The following is a 6,193-nucleotide window of genomic DNA, read 5'->3' on the forward strand; positions in this document are numbered from 1 at the left end:
ATTTTACCACACTCTGGCGGCATGCTTGTTGTAGTGTTTCTTGACTCCCCTATTGGAACCGCTAGGTATTCTATTGTTATATCTTTATTAAAAATATAATATGGTTTCTCTTTAGCGGGTCTCGCTGATTGGATACATATAAGATGATCTACACCATCATCTGCTGGTTTGATTGCAAAAACCTTTAACTTAGAATGAGTAGATAACATTCCAACATAATCATCAGATTTACAAATATAAAAACACCATTACACAGTCCTAACAATAGGATCACGCTCTAAACCTCCTACAAAAATGTGAAATGTTATATTCTCCATCTCAATAAACAAGAACATAAACTAAAAGAAGATATGAGAGAAAGAGATCTGTGTTTGTAAAGTACTATGTCTCAAAAAACACAAATGAAGATAACCACAAATGCACAATGAGCTACAAAAAACAGATTTGACTTTTAAACAATAGATCCTAATATATTTAATATATATATATATATATATATATATATATATATTACTAACAATCATAAAAATATTCTTCAATAATTATAAATAATATCATCAATATACAAAATCCAAAGTTCATTTTTAATGAGAATATTTGGTATTAAATATATACATAATTAACTCTCATATATATACTATTTTTAATTATAAATATTATTATTTTATTCAATCATAATTAAAAAATCCTCCCTAATTTTTTCTCCCTCTTTTAATCTCTTTCTTTTAAATTATTTTAATTACTTTAAATTAAGTGAAAAAAATATTGTTTTAAGATAAGTGAGATAAAGAGAAAGAAGAGAAGAGAGAGAGAGGAGAAAAAAATATTGCTTTAGGATAAGTAAGAGGGTGACCTTATTAGGTTGCCCCTTACTAATAAGAGAGACCTTAGTAAGGGTGACCTTAATAGGTTGCCCCTTACTAAGGGTGACCTTAATAGGTCACCCTCACTACTAAGAGAGACCTTAAAAGGTTTAAGGTCGCCTGTAGTGAGGGGGTGACTAAATAGGGGGCAACCCTACCCGGTCGCCCTAGTGAGGGCGACCTTCGTAATAATAAGGGTGTGGTCGCCCTTAGTGAGGGAGACCTTCGTGGATCACCCTTACATAGTAAGGCAACATCCCTCCCTCTCTCATCCTCCCTCTCTTGCCCCCCTCTTGTTCTCCCTCTTGTGCCTCTATCGCCCCTCTCTCTCTCTCTCTCTCTCTCTCTCTCTCTCTCTCTCCCCTTGCCCTCCCTCTTGTGCCTCTATCGTGCCTCCTCTCTTGCCACCCTCTCACCCTCCCTCTTGTGCCTGTATCATCCCTCCTCTCTTGCCCCCCCCCTCTCTCTCTCTCTCTCTCTCTCTCTCTCTCTCTCTCTCTCTCTCTCTCTCTCTCTCTCTCTCTCTCCCGTGTGTGTGTGTGTGTGTGTGTGTGTGTGTAAAAGAGGACACTCTCACTACCATTCTGCCACCCATTGTGGGGTAGAAATGGCTAGTGGGATTGCCCTTGGGATGACATGGACCCACCTGGGTTCAAGTCTCTCCGTCGATTGGTCTCTCTAAATCAATAAAGTTGACGTTAAGCGGCTCTCTCTCTCTCTCTCTCTGTGGCCAATGACTACCCCCTCTTTCTTCTCTCTCTCTCTCTCTCACACACTTCTCTTTCTTCTCTTCCTCTCTCACTTCTCTGTTCTTACCCTTGTTATATAAGTAAACTTCTCTTCTCCTCACTTTTCTCTCTTTCCTTTTCTAAACCCTAAACGTTTTCCTTCTCTTCTCTCTTTATTGTTTTTCTCTTTTTTAAAAGCAAACTTTGCTTCTCTTACTATTTTCTCGCTCTCGTTTTCATCCTAAACCCTAAAAGCTTGCCTTGTTTCCTCTCTTTATCCTTTCTCTCTTTGTCCCTTTCTTCTTCTTTTGCTAGTTGACCTTGCATTTTTCTCTCTTGTTTCTTTCCTTCCTCTCATTTTCTCCCTTTATAACTTGACTTTGTCTCTCTCTTTATCCCTTTATATCTTTCCCTTGTCTCTCTCTTCTTGATCTTATGATTATTTTTCACTTTCTTTACCTATCCTCTTTCCTTTCTCTTTTAGTCCTCTTCCCTTCTAGTTTAAAACTCTCTCCTACTCTTCTTTCTCCTCTCCCTCTTGTTTTACATCTCTTTATTTTTCTCCTTTCTCTTCTCCTCTCTTTCTTATCCTCAATATGGCTCCTTCTCAACTCCAAAGAGGAAAACATGTGTTTTTAATGTTCAACGATACAAAAGTAGCTATTGGCACCATGTTACATGTAAACTGCAATGTTGATATCGTGCATGGAGTTCCTTTACCGTATGAATATTTGGCATATTAATTGAATATGTTGAAGTAGGAGAAATGTTGAAGTAGGAGAAATATTGGCACCATGTTACATGTAAACTGCAATGTTGATATCGTGCATGGAGTTCCTTTACCGTATGAATATTTGGCATATTAATTGAATATGTTGAAGTAGGAGAAATGTTGCTTCCTTTTCCTCTCAAAGATGGTAATGTATCCACATTAAATCAAACCAAAGGGTATATCATTTTATGGCCAACAAGAGATTGTGTAAGTATTTTTATATCTGTTCTTTCCTCGTTAATTATATTTATTTTTATTATTTTACTTAAATTGTATATGTCATTGCATTTAGATTGATCCGCACATAATGAATACACAACATGTAATTAAATCTCTAAAGTGTGGACAACACTTAAAGACCACTGCTACCGGACAAGCAAGCCAAGAAGTAACAAGCATGAAGAAGAGGAGGAAAACAATGCAAGAAGAAGATGATGATGATTGGGCACCTCCACGCGAAGAAATCCAAATTGATCATTTAAATCTATAAAACAAGTGCATCTTTGAAATCCATGAAAGAAACAAAGGAAGTAGAAGAGGTGAAAGAGGGAACTGAAAAAGAAGGCAAGAATGAAGACCACTTCATGGTGGTTACACATGCAACTTGTCTGTAGCTTGAACTTCTATAAGACAGTCTAAACAGAGTAAAGGTAAGTGCTATCCACTTTGTAATTAATATTGTAAAAGGTCTTATTTTTGAGTGCTAAGCACAAAATCTATATGTATATTGCAGGTGAAAAGATCCACTCCTTTGCCACCTATTCCCTTGTGCAGACTTGTGCGTAACCCCTCCATAAGAATGGTGCAATTTAGGTATAAGAAACTTGCAAGAGAGATCTACACAAATGGCTATGTTGCCTATAGGTATAGGTTCAGTTGCTATGTCTCCTCATCCCACAATCCTGTTAGAGAAGTATCATACAATAATGTTAGTAGATGGAATGACATATAGCAAATGAAAAATGAGGAGTTCGAGAATGTGATCAAAGACATAGAGTGGGAATTATTGTCTAAGAAGATGTTTTATATGTGGGACGGTAATCATCACGTTGTGACATGGATGGAGGATGAAAGATCCCTGCCCCCTCCACGCAACAAATTCAGGGGTGCTAGCAGCGGAAGTAGCATTTCTTGCACAGGGTAGAGCCTCTCACTCGGGGCCTCGCCCATGGATATCCGGACAAGAGACTAATCTCTCGGTTCTTCCAAAACCGAACCTGGAAAAACTTCCCTTGCCCAGCAGACATAGGCGATTCCTCCCAGGATAATTTTATTCTAACATAGTCAAGGTCATCACTAACCAAACTGATCCGACTGAACTCGTAAGTCTCATGGTCGGATCAAGGAAAAGACTTGCACTTGGATCATAGAGTCCAATGCTTTTTTCCTCATTAAGAGGCACAGCCATTGATTCTTTTCCATAGAACAAGGGTTATCCAAGATTTACTTCAATTATCATAACTTAACAGAATTGAGTCTCATTTTTAGGGATCCATCAATCCAGCCTAACCCCATCCAATCCCATTGGTTAGCCAACCGCCCAACCACTATAGTGATAGGATCCATTTAGAAATTTGGTTATGTTTTGCCCCGGGTACTAGGGAAAAGAGTTCACAGGCCCCCTAGCCGGCGCTTCAAGAAAACTTCAAGATAGTCACACCACTTACACACCCAATATGAAATTGCATGTTTCATAGATTCAACCATCTTTAAAACAATCTTTTAATGAAACCATAGTATCACTAATCATAATCCTCCAAAATACCCATCTTGAATTCTAATTCCTTCATGGGTGTACCAATGGCATCATTGGCAACCAGAACACTCACCACCTGTTCACTTAGGGGTCTTTTCAATATTTCCTAACTCATAGTACCCGGAAATATATTCACTTAAGAAAATCTAGATGGACTCTCTGTTGAAGATCAGTAAGATCAACCAATAGATCTGTATAAAAGAGTCATGGACTCATCCGTTGAGGGACCAGCAAGGACAATCAACCAGATCCATGCCTGGGTTCAGAAAACAACCCTAACATCTTGTTCCATTTTCTTCCACGATGCACACGTGGGTATCTTCGACGACCTAGAGCCCGAGCACTGTATGGTCAGCACCCTCTAGGCTCCTTTGTAGGTCACCTAGCGCTTCACTCATAGACCGCTTCCTTGGTCCCTCATCCATCGTACCCAGAAGCTCACCATTTAAATCGAACCGAGGCTAGTCAAGACCTCGGTCGACCTTGCTACGCGAGACGTTCTCGGTTGACTCTCCGTCAGCTGTTGCAACTTTATCACTTAGGTCTCCATGACCTCATTCACAAGATGGTCAAAATGCTTCCCCAGTACTCTTGACATAAAACAATCATTTAAAAACAAGTCATAAATACAGTTTCTAACAAACTCTCATCTTTTCACATTGTTCCACATCATTTCTTGTTATTCCACATTCTTCTAAATCAATTCACTTTGCTTATTCCACATCCAGTCATATCTATTCCCATCATCCTTCATCCATTCTCATCCAATCATATCATATTACATCTATCCACTACCAAAATTTACTCTTTTCTCATAATCAATTAATTATGCATAATTACAAAAAAAATTATTTCTCATGAATATGATGAAAATCATTCTTTTTGCATAGGATGTCCAATCCTAGAATATGGTAGGAAGTCCTCTTTTAGCATTATGCATAAAAATAAGATATGTATTATTTTCTGAAACTTTTGCCATAGCTTCGCTACTATTACTTATAATTCTCAATTTTTTTTTCTAAAGAATAAAAGCTTCTAATGAAAATATGATAGTAGTTCCTCTTTTATGCTTAAATTCAAACTATGAATTTAAATCATAATTTTAACCATAATCATAAACTTAATTATGATTATTCCACTAGATTAAGCTAATTTCATTATTTCTCTTTTTTCAAATTGATAGGATAATCTATTTCTCATTTGTTTGCCATAGGATGAATGAAGTGGGCTATGTTTCATTGTCTCTTGTGGACAAAGTATGCCTCATTAGGGTGCTTGGATTAGGAAATAAAGAAACAATTAGGAAGCACATAAGAGCGATGAAAAAGGCATGGATGAAGAAGCACGCCGCGATGCAAAAAAAGGGTCGCCCATCTTGGTACAAATGTGAACTTTTAGAGCTATCCCAAATAGTATTCTAGGTACAATATTTATATGGCTTAGTAGAGGAATAAATAATTGTTACATTCCCGTAACGCCGCTACGGGCATTACCACAAGAGGGGACGGCCTCTGGCTCACCACCCAGCCATAGAGGAAGAATGAGGATTGCCCCTCATCCCCCAGCACTCCGGTTCAGCCCTAGACTTTGAGTTTACTTCTTAACACTCCGTTTAAGTCAAAACTCACCAGATACAGTAGGATTTACCACTAAGCTCTCCAGCTTAGTCTTTTATCCTAACTTAGCCCGAGTTTATGTACACCTCATATGTCGGATCCGATACTAACAACAACCAGGCTCATCTGGAGTGAGATACTCCTCACTATTGCCATGTAAAACCTTATTAAATCCATGGAATGCTCCACTCATTCCCAAGGGGTCATACGACTTATAGGGTTTACACGCACATGAACTTTGTAAGCAACATAGCCTGTCATGCAATATTACAATTGCTTATGTAGGAAAGTAATATATTTTCTAAATTCATATGGTAGCAACTAAAATGTGCTCACAATCGCACACTTATGTTGAACATAGGCAAGACTACACTTGCAAAATGCTATAGGGCGTCCCCCATGCATGAAACTGTCCAACCAAACTAGTCTTACTGCTAACCTCTAGATTTAGATCACTC

Source organism: Cibotium barometz, chromosome 39, assembly GCF_041138505.1.
Source record: "Cibotium barometz isolate CiBa-2024 chromosome 39, ASM4113850v1, whole genome shotgun sequence".
Lineage (NCBI taxonomy): Eukaryota > Viridiplantae > Streptophyta > Polypodiopsida > Cyatheales > Cibotiaceae > Cibotium > Cibotium barometz.